The sequence below is a fragment of the Rhipicephalus microplus genome, chromosome 6, assembly GCF_043290135.1.
Source record: "Rhipicephalus microplus isolate Deutch F79 chromosome 6, USDA_Rmic, whole genome shotgun sequence".
Lineage (NCBI taxonomy): Eukaryota > Metazoa > Arthropoda > Arachnida > Ixodida > Ixodidae > Rhipicephalus > Rhipicephalus microplus.
The window spans coordinates 22,930,825-22,951,918 of record NC_134705.1 but is presented as its reverse complement, the minus strand read 5'-3'; the positions used below and the strand labels follow the sequence as shown (position 1 = coordinate 22,951,918).

At 43.1% G+C, this 21,094-nt stretch overlaps 1 long non-coding RNA gene across 1 annotated transcript in view; it reads left to right on the top strand.

Annotated features, from left to right (window-relative positions):
* The window catches only part of LOC142765210 (uncharacterized), a 68,984-nt gene that overhangs the window by 12,045 nt on the left and 35,845 nt on the right, over positions 1 to 21,094 (top strand). The gene's annotated exons all lie outside the window — the stretch shown is intronic.

Genomic DNA, 21,094 nt, shown 5'->3' with positions numbered 1-21,094 from the left:
CTCTGCTGTGAAAGTTCTGGTATTCTGGTGCAGAATACCAGCATCTAAAAAATTGGCAGACCCCATGTACTGTGGGGATCTATGATATGTGAAGCACGAACGAGGAAGTTTCATGTCACTTTGAAATCAACACAACGTCAAAAGGTGGACCTAAATCATGCCGTACACGACTTCCATGCCATGATTATCATGTTTTGACGTGTCATTTATCTTCATCGTCTATTCACGTCAATTAATACCAAATTTGGTATATGTTGAGCTAGCAAAAGCGCCATGGGCATGCTATGAGCGTAGCATGTCGTCATGCTTCACATGAACCATACATATCATGATTATCATGTGTGAACGTGTCATTCACCTTCGTCGTTTATTCACGTCCCGTGATACCAAATTTGGTGTATGTGTGGTTGGCGAAATGGTCGCGAACGCATCATGTTCGTGGTATGCTCTCGTATTCTTACATGACACGCGTGTTGTAATTATCATGATTTCACCAGCCATTTACATTCCTTCTCTATTGGCGTCACGAGGCACCAAAATCGGTACATGTGGAGCTGGCGAAACCGCCACCAGCGCCTCATTAAGGGCCCATTATACTCCGACGTAACGTGGACGCACGCGCACGCTGGGCACAGCGACGCTACGCTAGCAAAACGCGAGCATAGCCTCACGCCAGGCGTGACTGGCGTGACCAGCATCCGCCGGCGCCGCCCTGCGGCAACCAGCGCGAAATGCGACACGCTGCATTTCGTGCTGATGATGTTGCCCAGACAGCACTTCGTCTGCCCCTCTTCGTGACGGAGAGACGCTGAGCGTGTTCGAATCAAAGCAACGCAGCACGAAGTCGGCGCCTGGCAAGGAGGCGCCAGCATGGCGTGACAAAACGAACGCCAGCGCGCACGTGCACTGGGTCACGTCGAAGTGTATTGGCGCCTTGAGCATATCATGTAGTCATGTTGTTACAAGACACTCATCTCATGATCAACATGTTTGCACCAGTCACATACCTTCGTCAACCATTCACATCCCGTAATACCAAACTTGGTATATGCAAAGCTAGCGAAACGGCCACAAGCACATCATGAGTGTGGCATGCAGTCATGTTTTGTTACATGACATGCATGTCATGATTTTCTTTTTAGGGTCTGTTCCTTGGGTTTGCCATGATGTTATGTCGTACCATACCAGTCTTGCATTATGTCATGTGAACGAAACCACCGCAAGAGCAGCAAGACTATAAAATGTAAATCCTAACATTACTGACATTCATGACACGATTTTTATGTTATGACGAGTCATTTGTGCTCTTCTTACAGTCATGTTATGCCATACCAAGTTTTGTGTCGTTGCCATTATCGAAACGGCCAGTAGAGCTAAAAGCGGTAGGTGGATAGATAGATCGATAGATAGATAGATAGATAGATAGATAGATAGATAGATAGATAGATAGATAGATAGATAGATAGATAGACAGACAGACAGACAGACAGACAGATAGATAGATAGATAGATAGATAGATAGATAGATAGATAGATAGATAGATAGATAGATAGATAGATAGATAGATAGATAGATAGATAGATAGATAGATAGATAGATAGATAGATAGATAGATAGATAGATAGATAGATAGATAGATAGATAGATAGATAGATAGATAGATAGATAGATAGATAGATAGATAGATACACTCAAAGTCGCCGAAGTGCGCTAAGAAATGCTTCACCTTTAAAAGATGGACCGACTGCTGCATAGGAGACAGAAAGGCGGGTTTTCGAGGCATCAGTATAGAATTCGGGGCATGATTTTTTGTGCTGAAGTTCTAGGAAAGGTGTGTATTATGTGCATTCGGTGCGTGCTTGGTGACTTTTATAAAAGATATATCGCAGTTCACCAGCTGCCACTGCCAAGACGAGACATATACAGCGGGAGCAGCCAAATCGTATTCAATAAGCGGCACACCTGTCTCTTCTGCTAGAGACCTTACGGGAAGTGCGTAGGGCTGTATTATAGCAGGGCGGTTGTTAAACAGCACAGAACTGGAGAAATCATTGATGGTGGAGTGTATGGGGTGTTCTTTGTTAGAAACCATGTCGTTGAAGTAGACAAAAGATTGTTAGGATCGTTGCAAATGGAGAGACTATTCGTTCGAGTCAACGCACAAGCTTTCGAAGGACCAATGCCTAGGTGATGGACAGGGTCGAGCATCTTTAAGGCTGGTGCTGTCAAAGACTGATAGCTTATGGTGCCGTAATCTAGGCGTGTCTAGGCGTGTCTAGGCGGTGCCGTAATCTAGGCGTGTTTTTGTCACTACTCTATAGGGCGTGATAAGGCTTTTAGCATGTTCTTCGTTTCGAGCACTTGTTTTTAAGTACGTTGTGTGTGGTACAAAGGTTAGCACGCTGTCCAAGACCAGGCCTAAGAAATTATGTTTGGTGTTCATTGAAAAACGCTGCCCATGTAGTTCAATGTGAGGTTCGGAATGAATGCCTCTTTTAAGAGAATAAGACGCACGTGCTTTTTTGTGGATTCAGTAGAAACCCGTTTTCATCTGCCCATTTTAAAATCCTGTTCGAACTCAACTGCACCTGCCGCTCACACATTGCCAGGTCACAAGATTTATAGCCGAATAGGACATCATCTACATAAGTGCAGTAAAACATGCTCTTAAAAATGGAAAGGCGCAATGAATTCATTTTGATAATAAATAGAGTACAGCTCAGTACACCGCCCTGGGTCACCCCTGTTACGTCAACAGATGTTCGGGACCAGACAGTGCCTACTCGATCACGGAACTTCGAATCGGTGACATAACTTTCAATTGTACTCAGCGTTCTACTCCGTATACCTAAATCTGAGAGTCTCGAAGTATACCGAATTGTCATGTTGTGTCATAAGCCTTTTCATTATCTAGGAACACAGAAATAAAGAATTGTTTGTGGATGAAAGTGTCTCTAATCTGTGCTTTCATACGTACCAGGTGGTCAATGGTAGACCAACTTTCTCGAAAACTGCACTGACACGGGTCAAGTAGACTGTTTGCTTCAAGGAAGTGTACAAGTCTGCGATTTATCATCTTTTCAAAGAGTTTACAAAGGCAACTGGTTAGTGCGATGGACCTGTAACTCATAACAGAGGACGGACACTTGCCGTCTTTCAATATGGGAATGACAATGGCCTCTTTCCAAGAGAGAGAGAGAGAGAAATGACGCCAGAAATTCAGGTGGCATTGTAGAGGGAAAGTAATGTTTTTTTTTAGTTTCTAGAGGTAGGTTTTTCAACAGTTCATAGATTACACGGTCAGATCTCTAGGTGGAATCGCTGCAGCAGTTTAGATATGCCTGTAGCTCAGCCAAGCAGAATGGCTGAGAATATGCCTCATATTTATTGCCAGAGAAAGATTGGCCACCCTGGAGAAGTATCTGGCTACTACCTCCCACATGCATACGTCAATTACCTCACGGCCCTCAGTCACCAGCGCCTGCGAAGCAACTGACCATGGCGGCAGTGATATATGCAACGCAGCAGAGGATGCAAAGAATCTCTGAATCCGGACAGAGAACCTCATCTAGGCAACCTTCAACCAGGCCCCAGAAACTCTCAAGTTCCCGCGATGGCCGTAAAGGACGAAATAATCGACCGCGGCGAGTTTCGTCACGTGCGCGCATAGTCGAACTATTATCTCCTCTTTTAGCGGTCGTATAAATTAGTGTGCACTTTACGTGTTAGGGGCGCTCAACGCAGCTAAAATTTTTCTTTCCGAATGTATCAAAAAACCGTTAACAGACTAATTAACACGTTGTTTTTCATAAATATAAATAAAGTATTTTTTGTAACTCTTCCTAATAATATAAGACCGTAAATTCTTTGAAAAGTATTGATATTATCTTGACACTCGAAAAGCAGCAGCACATTGGCATCGCTTGCATTTCTGTAAGTTGATTTGTTCAAATCGTACCGCGGCTAGCCGCGGTACTTTTTGTATATCGGCATTGCGAAGCTCCTTTTTATTTAGCTTCGAGATATCAATGCGAGCTTGTGTGTCAGACTTTACGGGCCACTACGACGAAGCGAACGTGTCTAAAGGCTGTGAACAATGTCAGCTGCTGTGCTTCACCGAGGTCCGGCTGCGCAGCCTCCAGCGTGAAAATTCAACGGCGGCAAATCGTTCGGAGACTGCTTACGGAGACTGAATATGAATGCCCGATATGGGTATGTTCGCCGGTGAGTGAAAATGCGCTGCTTCGCATCCAAACATGGCCCTTTTATTTTGCATGCGCTACAAGTTTTGTCATTTCAATATGTGCAGCTAATGAGATTTACAACGTGCAAATGATTGAGATTGTTTACTTCGTTGTCACGTTCGCTGAAAATATCTTCACTGCTAAAATTCAGAGCGCAGATCACAACATAGGTTCCACCTGTTTCTGTTCGAAATGAGCCTGCTGCGATTCATAAGCATAAATTAAATGCATAGTAGAGCCAAGTTAACCTTTAGTACATATACGCGTTCGTACATTTTTCGTGAGCTTACAATGAAGTATACTACAATTGCATGAACCATGTAGTCCATCAAGGGTGGGAATTACCCAGCTGTGTCCTCTGAAAAACGTCACTAAATCTATTTTATTAAAATGCCATCGACACGACAAATTAACAAAAACAGCAATGTTAGGTCCGTACTACCTTTCTTATAAGCAGTCTTTTCATATACATTCTTCTTAGTCATTCACCACAAATTCGTTCACGCTTCTACCAGAGTAACCAATAGTAACCCAGAGTAACCAGAGTAACTAATAGTAACTGTTTTCTGTTTTTTCTTACAACCCAACCGCAGCCTTCAAGGAGCTGCTCATATCAGTGCCCGCCTGGATGCCTCATCACTCTGAACCTACCTCAAGTCAGCAGAGAACGTGTCATCAGGGAAAACAAGCTCATGGGCAAAAATCTTCGCAAGGTATGGTTGAAGAAACTTTATTTATTGAACATATTTCGTCCAACCATTTCTGTTCAAACCTGCTCATGACTCTGCTTCTTTCTTTTCCTTCTCAGAAAACTGGACTAAAGAGAGCCCATTGATTTCCAAGCTACCCATATGCCGTCATAAGAACCTCAACAGTTGCCATAGTGGCAACCTCATGCACCACCAATATACTAGGCACACAAATGGAAGCCTTATACTGAAAAGCACTGATAGTGTACGGTATGTTCAAGCTGTAAGAAATAGTGTGCACAGATTGTTGTTCCTCGCTACATGAAATACTCAGTTTACAGGAAGTGTGCAGGCTTCCAATTTATTCGTAATGCGCATGTGATGAGGTGCACATATTTTACAGTTCACACTCTGCATTGAGTATCACATGTAACTCGGTAACAAATGGGCTTGTAGTAGTGCATATTTAACAGCACTTCTTTTTCACATTGTGTATAGATTGCTGTGAATGTAAAGACTGTTGCAAGACAGTGGTAGGTACAATTTTAGTAGTGTTGAAACAGATAGTGATACCGCGTGCATATTGGGAGTGGCACTATCAAAGTTCTAAAAACACTGTGCAAGGACTCATCCTTTTATTAAGCAAGGCATGTCTTGCAGAGGTAGCAATCGTAGAGCTGAACCATGAGAGTAAAGAATTTGCAAGAATAATGATGATTGGATCACCATCGGCATGCATTCTCAAATCATGAATAATAATTTGTCACTAACCCTCAAGAGGAAATTATAGGAGTGTCATATTGCCCGTGTTCACTGCGGAGCAGAAACCTGTGGGCTTACAAAAAGGGTTCAGCTTAAATTGAGGACGATGCAGCAAGCGATGGAAAGGAAATGGATAGGTGTAACTTTAAGACACAAGAAGAAAACACAGTAGGTCAGGGAACAAATCGGCGTTAAGGATATATCATACTTGAATTCAAGAAGAAGAAATGGACATGGGCTTGGCATTTAGTACACCGGCAGGATAACCGCTGGTAATTAAGCGGAACTGACTGGATTCACAGAGAAGGAAAATGCACGAAGTGAAGACAGAAGGTTAGGTAGGCTGATTAGATTAAAAAGTTTGTACGTATAACGTGGCAGCAAAAAGCACAGGGCCAAGTTGATAGGCCAATCATAAGAGAGGCGTTTGTCTTGCCGTGGGTGTAATGAGGCTGATATGCCAAAAACAAGCACCGACATGCACGCAAGCAGTGAGCCTTAGTGTTGAAACGTATGTCAATATTTGTGCATCGGAACATGTTTCTTCCCGTGACAGAGTTATTGCAATCAAACTGAGAAGTAATCAGTCATTTTCTTTCACTTTCATTTTTCCACTGCGACTACCTTGTCGTGGCTTTTCCAAAAGCTCCAGTTCAGCATCCGAAATTACATCTGCTGAGAAATGCTGCTGTTCGGCTGTTTTCCACCTCTAGTAAATTTAGTTTAGTTTGTTTTTACGAAATGTTAGTGATTGTTCTGAACAGATTTGTGTGAGCAGCAACGAAAACAAAGGGCTTGCAGTTTGAATTAGCTGTAGGGGATACCAAAGTGTTCAAATTGTCAAGATGTTCCCCCCATTGAAATACACAGGGCTGTGCGCTTTTACTAAACCGAGTTCCAATAACGACCTTTTACTGTAATAATAATTGTTCTATGTCAAAGACCTGACACATGACAACGCATTTTTGAAAGTATGTCAATTTTAACAGAACAATGACTGAGTGCACTCAGTTGGTATAATCAGAGTTGGCCAGTGTTTGTACACGTTGATGATTCGAATGTTTACTAACAGCTATTTCCTTGATACTGCTGTGAAACCTGTAGCCAAAAGGACTAATTCTGCATGATACCCGTGTTAAGAGTGAGACAGACAGTTACATGTAGTGAAGAAAAAAATGTGAATCGAGCTTCTGCCATTGGCCATTGTTTAAGCAGTGTCTTTGATGACTATGCACCATTGGCACAAAAAAACCTGATTTATTGATCTGTCAATGCAACGCATAAAGACTTTGAAAGTAATTTAAAAAGTAAGGGCCATTTAGTTCCAAGCAAGCAAACATTCGTTAGCAAAAGTTTTTATTGGTGGGCTTAGCTTAGCAAAAGCTACTTCACTTTTTTACAGAATCACTGCTAAATTCTATGTACTTCTCGTACCGTCGCGGTAGTTTCTATAGTCAATATAAATAAACGATCACCACTTTGTCATTGGAGCTGTTGCGAACGGTGTTCTTAAATTTCTTACCGTCTTCAACTCACACCCCGAGCCACTGTTTCAAGAGAAAAACGAGGAAATTATCGCACAGTGCTGGCTCAGGACAGTAGGGTGAACAGTTAGTCTTCCCTACCAAAATGTTTTGTCTTTCAGTCAGTAGCAGTCCAAAAAATTGGCAGATCCCACGCACAGTGGAAATCAACGACATGCGAAGCGCGAATAAGAAAGGTTTATATGTCACATTCTAGCGTTAAATGTAGCCAAGTTCAGGTTCAAATGGCGGCCTGTCCGGATCCAGAGATTCTTAGCACCCTCTGCTGCCTTGCAGATCTCACCGCCGCCGTGGTCAGTTGCTTCGCAGCTGCTGGGGACTGAGGGCCGTGAGTTATTTGACGTATGAATGTGGGAGGTAGTGGCCAGATACTGCACCAGGGTGGCCAATCCTTCTCTGGTGAGGGAGTGCGTTCCCGGCGGTGGTTACCGGTGAGGCCGCACCCCAGGCCTCTTAATGCAGTTCCATCAACACGCGGATTTTTTTTAATCCGGTTGGGAACTGCGCGGCACCGGGATTTGAACCACGGACCTCTTGCATGCGAGGCGGATGCTCTAACCACTACGCCGTCGCCGCAACACTATCTTATCTAGTGAGGGAAGTCTAGCTGTACTATTCGAGCAGCTAGAGGGTGTTAAATGGGGTATAATAGGGCTCAGTGAGGTTAGGAGGACAGATGAGGCCTATACTGTGCTACAGAATGGGCACGTCCTTTGCTATCGGGGCTCGGCAGACAGAAGAGAACTGGGAGTGGGGTTCCTAATTCACAGAAACATAGCTGGCAACATAGAGGAATACTATAGCATTAACGAAAGGGTGGTAGGTATTGTAATTAAACTGAATAAAAGATACAAGATGAAGGTAGTACAGGCTTACACGCCTACATCCAGCCATGATGACGCTTCAGTTGAAAGCTTCTATGAATACGTGGAATCGGCAATGAGTAAGGTAAAAACACAGTATACTATAGTGATGGGCGACTTTAATGCAAAGGTAGGGAAGAAGCAGGCTGGCGACCAGGCAGTAGGAGATTATGGCATCGGCACTAGAAACGCCGGAGGAGAGCTACTAGTAGAATTCGCAGAACACAATAATTTGCGGATTTTGAATACCTTCTACCGAAAACGAGAAAACCGCAAGTGGACATGGAGGAGTCCTAATGGCGAAAATAAGAACGAAATAGACTTTATAATGAGTGCACACCCAGGCATCGTGCAGGATGTGGCAGTGGTTGGCAAGGTTCGATGCAGTGACCATAGAATGGTACGGTCTCGAATTCACCTAGACTTGAGAAAGGAACGAGATAAACTGATACGCAAAAAGCCAATCAATGAGCTAGCACTGAGAGGGAAAGTACCGGAATACAGAGTGTCGCTGCAGAACAGGTACTCGGCTCTTAGTGAGGAAACCAACCTTAGCGTAGATACAATGAATGATAATCTAACGAGTATCATTACGGAGTGTGCAGTGGAAGTTGGAGGCAGGGTAGTTAGACAGGACACTGGCAAGCTTTCCCAGGAAACGAAGAACCTAATTAAGAAGCGTCAAATTATGAAAGTCTCAAGTACAACAGACAAAATAGAACTGGCAGAGATTTCGAAGTTGATTAATAGGCGTAAGGTATGCGATATAAGAAGGTATAACATGGAGAGAATTGAACATGCTCTGAAAAACAGAGAAAGCGTCAAAGCAGTGAAGAGGAAACTTGGGATAAGCAAAAGTCGGATGTATGCACTAAGGGACAAAGAAGGCAAAATAACTACCAATATGGATAGGATAGTTAAAATAGCGGAGGAGTTTTACAGAGATCTGTACAGTAGCCGAGACAACCACTACCCTAATACTATAAGAACTAGCAGTAGCCCAGATGACACCCAACCAGTAATGATAGAAGAAGTCAGAAAAGCTTTGGAGAGCATGCAAAGAGGCAAAGCTGCTGGTGAGGATCAGGTAACATCAGACCTGCTCAAAGATGGAGGACAGATTGTGTTAGCAAAACTAGCCACCCTATTTACGAGGTGTCTCCTGACGGGAAGGGTACCAGAGTCTTGGAAGAACGCTAACATCATCTTAATACATAAGAAAGGAGATGACAAGGACTTGAAGAATTACAGGCCGATCAGCTTGCTCTCTGTAGTATACAAGCTATTTACAAAGGTAATTGCCAACAGAGTAAAGAAAACATTAGCATTCAATCAACCAAAGGAACAAGCAGGATTTAGAACAAGCTACTCAACGATTGACCACATTCATACTATCAATCAGGTAATAGAGAAATGCTCAGAGTATAACCAACCACTATACATAGCCTTCATAGATTACGAGAAGGCGTTTGATTCAGTAGAAATATCAGCCGTCATTCAGACACTGCGGAATCAGGGCGTAGATGAAGTATATATAAACATTCTGGAAGAAATCTACAGGGGATCAACTGCTACCATAGTGCTTCATAAAGAAAGCAACAGAATACCAATCAAGAAGGGTGTAAGGCAGGGACACAATCTCCCCAATGCTATTTACCGCATGCTTACAGGAGGTTTTCAGAAGCCTAGAATGGGAACAGTTAGGGATAAGAGCTAATGGAGAATACCTTAGTAACCTGCGCTTCGCCGATGACATCGCATTAATGAGTAACTCAGGGGACGAATTGCAACTCATGATTACGGAGTTAGACAAGGAGAGCAGAAAGGTGAGTCTTAAAATGAATCTGCAGAAAACGAAAGTAATGTACAACAACCTCGGAAAGGAGCAGCGCTTCGAGATAGGTAATAGTGCACTTGAAGTTGTAAAAGACTATGTCTACTTAGGGCAGGTAACAACCGCAGAGCCTAACCACGAGGTTGAAGTAACTAGAAGAATAAGAATGGGGTGGAGCACATTCGGCAAGCACTCTCAAATTATGACAGGTAGTCTGCCACTATCCCTCAAGAGGAAGGTATATAACAGCTGTATCTTGCCGGTACTTAGCTACGGAGCAGAAACCTGGAGATTTACAAACAGGGTTCAGCTTAAATTGAGGACAACGCAGCGAGCAATGGAAAGAAAAATGGTAGGTGTAACCTTAAGAGACAAGAAGAGAGCAGAGTGGATTAGGGGACAAACGGGGGTAAAGGATATCATAGTTCAAATAAAGAAGGGGAAATGGACATGGGCCGGGCATGTATCGCGTAGACAGGATAACAGCTGCTCATTAAGGGTAACTGACTGGATTCCCAGAGAAGGCAAGCGGGTTAGGGGGAGACAGAAGGTTAGGTGGGCAGATGAGATTAAGAAGTTTGCGGGTATAAATTGGCAGCAGCAAGCACAGGACCGGGTTAACTGGCGGAACATGGGAGAGGCCTTTGTCCTGCAGTGGACGTAGTCAGGCTGATGATGATGATGATGATATGTCACATTAAAGTCAGCAGAACGTAACGAGGTGGAGGTCAGTGATACCGTACATGACTTCAGTGTCACGATTATCATGTTCAGATGCGTCCTTTCCCTTCGTCATCTATGACATCACGTGATACCAAATTTAGTATATGTGGAGCTGGCGAAATGACCACGAGAACACCATGTGCGTGGTATGTTGCCCTGTTCTTACATGACACGTGTGTCAGGAAATTTCATGTTTGCACGAGTCATATATTTTTGTCATTCATCGAAGTCACATGACACCAAAGCTGGTATATGAGGAGCTAGAAAAATGGCCACGAGTGCACCACGAAGAGCCCAATACACTCTAATATAGCGTTGATGCGCGCGCACACAGGGCACAGCGAAGCTACGCTAGCAAAACGCGAGCACTCTATGTCTGACGCCAGGCGCAACCGGCACGACCAGCGTCAGTCGCGCGACTCGACGGCAACCGGCGCGACATGTGACATACCGCATTTCACGCCGATGCATTACGCAGACAACACTGCGTCTCCCTCTTTTCGTGACGGAGGGACACTAGATGAGCTGAAACGCGCATGCATGAAATCAACACAGCGCGGCGGGCGCCTGCGAGTATATGGCAGGAACGGCGCCTGGCGTGGCAACCCCGGGGTGACGCAACGAAATGAGCGCCGGCGAGCACGTACACTGCATCACGTCGAAATGTACTGGCGCCTTGACTGTGGCACGTAGTGATGTTCTCACATGACACGCATCTCATGCTTATCATGTTTGCACCAATCACTTACTTTCGTCATTGATTGAGTTCACGTAATACTAAATTTGGCATATATAAAGCTAGCGAAACGGCCGCGAGCGCATCATGAGTGTGGTATGTAGTCATGTTGTTACACGACACGCATGTCGTCTTCATCACTTTGGAAGTGCTGTTTACGTATGTCATCTGTTTGCGTCGCGTAATACTGGGTTTCGTACATAAGAAGCTAGCGAAACTGCTGCGAGCGCTGTATGAGCGTAGCATGTAGTATGTTGTTACATGAAACACATCTCATGTTTATTAAATGCGAAGCATTTCTCAGCGAACTTCGGCGACTTTGAGCGTATCTATCTATCTATCTATCTATCTATCTATCTATCTATCTATCTATCTATCTATCTATTTATCTATCTATCTATCCGCCGACGACTTTTAGCTCTCTTGGCCGTTTTGATGATGGTATCGATACCAAACTTGGTATGACATAACATGACTATATTACGAGCATATTTGACTGGTCTTAATATGAAAATTTTGACACGTATGTCATAAATGTCATGATATACAGTTCATGGTCTTGCTGCTCTTGCGGTGGTTTCGTTCACGTGGCATGTTGAAAAACTGGTATTGTATGGCATGATTGCATGGAAAACACAAGTGAACGACCCCAACATGAAAAACATGGTATGCGTGTCATGTAACATGACTACTTGCCACGCTCAGGATGCGCTCTTGGCCATTTCGCTAGCGTCACATATAGCAAATGTAGTATTACGGTACGTGAAAAGATGACGAAGGTGTCTGACTGAACACATGATAATCACGAGATGCATGTCATGTAACAACATGACTACATGCCACGCCCATTATGCGCTGGCGGCCGTTTCGCTAGCTTCACCTATACGAAATTAGGTATGACGGGACGTGAATGAATGACGAAGGTATAAGACTGGTGCAAACATGATAAACATGAGATGCGTGTCATGTAACAGCATGACTACTTGCTACGCTCATGATGCACTCGCGGCCATTTCTCTAGCTTCACATTTACCAAATTCGATATTACATGACGCGAACTGCCGACATACGTGAGTGACACATCCAAACGTGATAATCACGACATGCATGTCATGTAACAACAAGATTACATGCTACACTCATGATGCGCTCGCGGCCATTTTGCAAGCTTCATATATACCAAATTCGGTATTACGTGACGTCAATGGATGACGAAGGTATGCGACTGGTGCAAACATAATAATCACGAGATGTGCGTCATGTGAGAACATGACTACATGCCACAGTCAAGCCACCGATACACTTCGACATGACCCGGCGCGCGTTCGCGGCGGCTTTGTTTCGTCACGTCACGCTTGCGTTACCACGCCTAGCACCGGTCCTGCCATAAACTCGAGGCGCGCGCTGTGTTGCTCTGATGTGTACGCGTTCTCAGCTGCTGACCCGCAGCTGAGAACGCTGCGGCGGCTTCATTTTCGATGGAGGCGGAAATGTTGTAGGCCCGTGTGCTATGATTTGGGTGCACGTTAAAGAACCCCAGTTAGTGGAAATTTCCGGAGCCCTCCACTACGGCGTCTCTCGTAATCTTATGGTGGTTTTGGGACGTTAAACCCCACAAATCAATCAAATCAATCTGATGTATACGCGTTTCAGCGCGTCCGGCGTCCCTCCGTCATGAAAAGAGGTAGACGCAGCGCTGCCTGGGTAACGCATTGACGCCAAATGCAGCATGTCGCTTTTCGCAGCGGTTGCCGTCGGGCCGCGACGACGTAGGCCGGTGGTACTTGGCGTCAGACTATAGAGTACTCGCGTTTTGCTAACGTAGCGTCGCTGTGCTCAGCCTGCGTCAACGTTACGTTGGAGTATATTGGGCCCTTCATGATGCACTCAAGACCATTTCGCTAACTTCACATGTAGCAAATTTGATAGTTACGTGACGTCAATGGATGACGAAGGTAGACGACTGGTGCAAACATGATAATCATAAGACGTGTGTTGTGTCAGAACATGACAACATAACGCGCTCATAGCATGCTCGCGGTCGTTTCGCTAGCTCCACATATACTGAATTCGGCATCACGTGATGTGAACAGATGACGAAGGTAAACGACACATCCAAACATGATAATGATGACACGGAAGCCATGTGCGGCATAACTTACCTCCACCTCTTAACATTGTAGTAATTTAAAAGTGGCATATCATTTCATTCGTGCTTCGCATATCATCGATTTCCACTGTGCGTGGGATCTGTTAATTTTTTATGTTTGGACCGGTATCATACCTTCCGCATCCATTCGCGTCTCGTAATACCAAATTCGGTATAAGTGAAGCTAGCGAAACGGCCGCCAGCGCATCATGAGCTTGGTATGTATTCATGTTGTTACATGACACACATCTCATGATTAACATGTTTGCACCAGTCACACACCTTCGTCATCCATTCACGTACCGTAACACCGAATTAGGTATATGTGACGCTAGGAAAACAGCCGTGAGCGCATCATGAGCGTGGCATGTAGTAATGTTAATATATGACACGCATGCCGTGCTTTTCATGTCAGGGTCGACCACTTGTGTTTGCCATGCAATTATGTCATACAATACCAGTTTTTCAACATGCCATGTGAACTAAACCACCGCAAGAGCAGCAAGATCATAAACTGTAAATCATGACAACTAATCATGACTATGACAACTAAAAGTCACAGGCGGCTAGATAGATAGATAGATAGATAGATAGATAGATAGATAGATAGATAGATAGATAGATAGATAGATAGATAGATAGATAGATAGATAGATAGATAGATAGATAGATAGATAGATAGATAGACTATGACAACTAAAAGTCACAGGCGGCTAGATAGATAGATAGATAGATAGATAGATAGATAGATAGATAGATAGATAGATAGATAGATAGATAGATAGATAGATAGATAGATAGATAGATAGATAGATAGATAGATAGATAGATAGATAGATAGATAGATAGATACGCTAAAAGTCACCGAAATTCGTCAAGAAATGCTTCGCACTTAAAACGCTCGTCCACTTTATGTTCTTTAGTGTTTGGGTTGGTAGGTAAGCATTTTTAGAACCCAGCTTTGTGATATCTCTGCATTCTGTATCAATGCGCCATCACACACATGTAGCAAGAAAAGAAAAATAACAAGGAACTACAGGAAAGCAAATTTTGAGGCCATAAATGATGAACTTGCGGTATTCCTTGATGTTTTTTTGAAGGATTATGATGAGCGAACTGTTCAAACTAACTGGGATATGTTTTCTTCCGAAGTTCGCCGACTAACCGATAAGTACATCCCCACGAAATTCATTACGACTCATGCACAATGTCCATGGTACAACCCAAGCATCAAACGCCTATCAAACAAAAAGAAACGTTTATATCGTGCTGCTAAACTTTCTCAGACTAATGCAAAATGGGCTGCCTACAAAGAAGCTTCTGATAGCTATGTGACAGCTCTAAAAAATGCTAAAGAAAATTTCATGTCGAATGTATTACCTTCCATGCTAAAATCAAATGTGAAACAATTTTGGCGCACTATTAACCCGACGTCTAATGATTCCATCTCTCTCCTAGATATGTATGGTGATTAAATTTCTGAAAGTGAATGTGCTGGTGTCCTTAATGAAACATTTGTAAACAATTTTTCGCATAAATCCAACAGCTCTTTGCCACACCTACCTTACTGCAATTACGTCCAAATGCCACCAGTGAACATGGACGCTCCTGGTATTGCCGCCCTTATAAGCAATTTGAAGTTTCATTCTTCACCTGGTTATGACAGCGTTGACGCTAAATTTTTGAAAAATACATCTGCAACTAGCTCAATCTTCTTGGCAAAAATTTTTCAGCAATCACTCGATCAATCTACGCTACCTCTTCAATGGAAAATTGGGAAGGTGGTTCCTATCTATAAATCCGGAAATAAATGTTCTCCTACTAACTATCGCCCCATTTCCCTTACTAGCACCTGCTGCAAGCTTCTAGAACATGTATTATTCACAAATCTTGTAAATTTCCTCCAATCAAACTCCTTTTTCACTCCTGCGCAACACGGGTTTCGTAAAACATACTCCTGTGAGACACAGCTCATAACCTTCACTGAAAAACTGCACACTATCCTGGACAGTTCGTCTCAAGCAGACTGCATTTATTTAGATTTTTCTAAAGCATTCGATAAGGTCTGTCATGAACTTCTACTTCACAAACTAAGTAACCTCAACCTTGATAGAAACGTGCTACAATGGATTGAATCATTCCTAACCTGCCGCACCCAATTTGTTCATGCTAATGGCTTTAACTCTTCTTTCAGCGAAGTGCGCTCTGGGGTCCCACAAGGATCCGTCCTAGGGCCCCTTCTATTTCGTATCTATATTAATGACCTCCCTTCAAAATTGTACTCTAATATTCATTTGTTTGCAGACGACTGTGTGATATTTCGTAAGATTAATAATAGTGACGACATTAGAATCCTTCAGTCTGATCTAACCGCTGTTTCTAACTGGTGCCAAACTTGGCTGATGGAATCAAACATTAACAAATGTAAGGTTATGCATGTATCCCGCAACCCAAAGCATCAGTCAACTTATTACCTAAACAACATAGCTTTAGAACTAGTTACATCATATAAGTACCTTGGAGTGCACATTACAACTAATCTCAGCTGGTCAACACATATTGAACATATCATCAACAACGCTAATAGCATGTTAGGGTATTTACGCCGCAATTTTTCTAGAGCCCCATCGTCACTAAAATTATCGCTTTACAAATCCTTAATACGCCCCAAGTTAGAGTACGCAGCATCAGTATGGGATCCAAGCCAAGAAAATCTAATCGCTTCTCTCGAGCTTGTTCAAAATAAATCCGCTCGCTTTATCCTGTCAAACTATAACCGTACTGCCAGCATATATTCAATGAAAAGCAGCCTTTCCCTTCCCTCTTTATCATCACGCAGGAAACTTTTTCGGTTAACCATGCTACATAAAATATATTATCATTCCTTCCTGCGCAACGAACTCTTACCCCAACCGCTATACATTTCCCATCGCATTGACCACCGTCACAAGGTTGGCATTAACTATTATCATACAAAATCTGCCACTCAGTCATTCTTGCCCCGTTCGTCCCGGGAATGGAACCACCTTCCCGCTGAAATTGCGGGTATCACCGATAACCAACTGTTCCGTGCTGCCTTAGCCAATATTGTATATGCAGAAATATCTGATGTTTAATCTGTGTTTGTGTGACCACATTGTTGCGATAATACTAATTTGTTTTGTCTTTCCTTTTCCTTTTTATGTACACAACGTTTTTTGTAACCATGCTACCTCATGTTATGCCTTTGTTCTGTACCACTCCCCTCTGTAATGCCTCTGGCCCTGAGGGTATAATAAATAAATAAATAAATAAAATAAATATCGGCGCATTGTAATGAGGCCATTAAGGGGAACTTTGTGTCACAGAACGCTATTCGGCAGTTCACAATCTATTGCAATATTCTGTCCACTTGAATAGTTTGGTTGGTCTGGATGCTCGGCATGGCGCTTCACTCCTTGTCGTACACATTTGTACAGCCAGTTCGGAAGTCTCAACAACGTGTTGTGACACTTGTTTCACTTCTTACAGTTGGTCCATGAGCTGTGCACAAGTCCTCGTAATTTGGAAAATCTAGTGATTATTTTGCATACAAAAATATAAATACAGTGTGCACCCCCCGACATGTGGAAGCAAGAATATTCGCCAACATTGTTGTCTGCATTCCCCATCAAGTACATGACTACTGAGCCAGAACAATCACCTCACTGGTCTCGCTGAGAAGTAGCAGATTGTGCATTGCACGTAACTCTTCCGTCCGACGTGGAAATACTGAAAATACAGAAAAATCAGCCCTTACTTTGTGAATAAACATCCCAGAAATTTCCAATATGCAGATTTGACTGCAATGAATATTCACTGCCTATTTTTATAACATTGCTACTATGAATTCCAGCATTTCTCAGCTGTCTAGTGTTCCTTATGTTGCTATTGTATATGTATTTGTCATTTGCAGTGTATTGCGAGTGCTGTCCATTGGTGCACAATTTATTTTTTACTATTGAGTGAATTTGGGAACACCAACAGGCATCCTCTGTCTCGTGTGTCAGCTGATCAACAGTAGGCGAGCAAGGCTAAGGGTAGCTCATTCTCTTAACTCGTCATCCGTGACAACTTTCACGAGAACGCTGACTTCCTGAAATGTTTGACTTAGGCTTCCATTATTCGCCAACTGTTACTCAATTAAAGTGCCTGTCACTGCAACCTTTTTTTACCTCTTTTGAAACGTAAACTAAGTTTCACTTTCAACATGATCCTGTAAACAGTGTTTTTCCAAGATGCACGTGCTTACCACAACTAGAAGTTGGTCTTGTTAGTCATAAATAGAGCGGACGCGCAGGTAAAAACACAAATTCTCAGCACAATATCGAGAGCAATGTTATATGCAGGGGCACCCAGAACAACAGCGTGAGGTCATTTCTATTTATTCAACCCGATGTGCTTCTCGCCAATGTGTTACCAAATATAATATTGAGGCTCAGGCTAATCGTACTGGCAACGAACTTTTTGAGGCCATCTGTGGTGCGAAAGGCAGCGGGCAGCACGGTACCAATTGCTGTGGAAGGGATGTCCAGTGTAAATATCGTTACCTGACTGAGTGAGACAACAGACAAAGTTGCACAATTTCAGCAGGTAATTTTATTAAACAGACATTATTACTGTTTTTGCATTTATTGTTCAACTCTGTCAGAGACAGTGTTCCTTGTTTACATGTATACCGCTGCATTCACGATTGTCAATAAGCAATGTAAGCTTACTTGCTTGGTGTGTTTTTTGCCAATTGAGATCTCTCGGTCACCTGGCGGCATAGCGGAGATATTTAGAGCAATGTGAGGCTGCCGTGCGCGCGTATATTGCCCCGCAAAAGCAACGTCAATGCCCAAAACCTGCGGACGCGCACCGTGACCACCTAGCGCCGCCACCACATCAGCCGCCATAATGCCTCAACGCATTGATGATGAAGGTCACAGCAGCGCAATCTCTAGATCAAATAAGTTAGTTGAGAACGCGACACTACCCTTATTTTGGTTGCACTGTTAAACGTACAGTTTCCTTTCTATAAGTGGTAGTATACAGGTGTTCTGTGGTTTAACGCTAGAACTTTATCTAGTGAGGCATGTCTAGCTGTACTATTTGAGGAGCTAGAGGGCATAAATGAGGTGTAATAGAGCTCAGTGAGGTTAGGAGGACAAATGAGGCCTACAAAGTGCAGCAGAACGGGCACGTCCTTTGCTATCGGGGCTTAGCTGACAGAAATGAACTGGGAGTGGGGTTCCTTATCCACAGAAACAAGCTGGCAACATAGAGGAATAGTGTAGCAGTAATTAAAAGGTGGTAGGTATTGTAATTGAACTCAATAAGAGATACAAGATGAAGATAGTACAGGCTTATGCGCCTACGTTCAGCCATGGTGACGCGTCAGTTGATAGTTTCTATGAATATGTGGAATTGGCAAGGAGTAAAGTAAAAACGTAGCATATTATGCTTGTGGGAGACTTCAATGCAAAAGTAGGGAAGAAACGGCCCAGGAAACGCAAAACGTTGAGTCAACGTGGTTTGAATGTAACGAATGTGAGGCAACATTAAACGGTAAAATATAACATTGCACCGACGTTTAGAGTATTACGCCGCCATAACACAGTGTTTTTAATGTTGCAGCAACATTAAAATAATGACGTTGTCCGAACGTGTTGTTTTAAACGAGGCAACAACATTAAAATTATCAAGTTGCCCTAACGTGATGGTATTAATGTGGCAATAACAATCAAATATTCTCAATGCATCAACGTTGTATACAGACATCAAGCCCATGTCTAACAGTGAACGTAGAGACAACATGAAGAACATAATCGCTGAAACATCCAATAACACACATGGCAACTTTTTCAACTTCTCGGGCTCATTTGAATAATGACTGACAGTGGCTAGTTATTGTGGTTGAGTAAGAAATCGAAGAAGCATGACCAATACAGGCAACAGTTCAGCGTAAGTTCTTCACACACAAATCTTTCTATGAATCTGATTTCTTTATGCAGCTGCACTCTATGTTCTTATTGTGTTGTTTGTTTGACAATACACGATTGCCGTAGTGCAGGAGACAAAAAACACCACCGTGGGTCACCTGACTAGGCCTCTATAGCTCCGCACCATACGCTCATCACACAGAGTGACTGCATTGGCAAAAAAGAAACACAAGAACGCAATCACATAGCGAAGACCATTGCGTCACCTTCTTACGTCTACAGCTAGATACACTAAACACAGTGAATTCACACGTGAGAAAGATGTGCAAGGGCAAGCCTTTTGGACCCTAAATTTCCAGGCTAAAAAAGCCTGCTGTAATGATGATTGATATGTGGGGTTCAACGTCCCAAAACCACTATATGATTATGAGAGACGCCGTAGTGGAGGGCTCCGGAAATTTAGACCACCTGGGGTTCTTTAACGTGCACCCAAATATGAGCACACGGGCCTACAACATTTCCGCCTCCATCGGAAATGCAGCCGCCGCAGCCGAGATTCAAACCCGCGCCTTGCGAAAAAGCCTGCTGTAGGCAGACTTCATGTTAACATGTATGCATGCTGACTTGAAGAATAAATTACCTGTACAATTTAATTATTACTTTGTGGTTGTAAAAATAGAATGGGAACCATTACATTATGAAGCGAGGAAGCAGTATTTAAATCAAACTGTGCCTTCATGACGGTGCATCACCACTATCATGTTTTAAAGAGTGCTTTCAGATTGAACACGCTTTCAGATTGAAACTTATCTACTAAAACCGATGCTACATACTTGCATGATGCAAGGAAACAGCAACAACAAACCCCACGATCGGCAAGAATTATGGAAGTAGAACAAAAAAATGGAGCTAGAAAAACAGCTCTTTCCCATAGCTATTACTCGTGGGGAACATGAAAAGCAATGCAATGATTTGAGAATAAGTGGCGAACAAGAAAATCAGTAACTAGATCTGCTTAAAATTTAAAATCATGGTCGAAAGAGAGAGAGATATGGTATGAAGAAAGGAAGGGGGGTTCACCGGAAAGCAACAATCTGGTTTGCAACACTCCACTTGTGAAAGGACACAGAAAGGTAAGGAAAACGGAATGAGAGAGAACAAGAGAGCGGGAGGAAGCGAAAACACACCCACACTAGAATGTCTCAAACGTTCGACAAGGTGGGTCGATCGCAGAAGTATTAGGAGGACGGTCGAAGTCGCAATAAATGTATAGACTTGCTGAGCTTTCGGACAAAAAAGGGTGCCCATTCTGGTTCAAAACTGCTTTGACAACTGTTTGCAGTACTCAAGTATCTGGAAGTATCTGTGACTGATGAAAATACAATAGAGCAGCTATTTCGCAAGCTCAGCTCTTACAGCTTCCTTGGGAACTCGCACCGTCATGAAAGCATTTCATGTCTTCTTAATAACTTCGTGTAAGTAAACATCGGCCAAAAAGTAGGCAATCGTAAAAAAGTGTGTTATTCTTTCACTCCCAAATCTGACTTTCACAGCGCACACAGCAAACACCAGGCTTGCAAAGCACTGTCTGCAAGCGAATACAAACA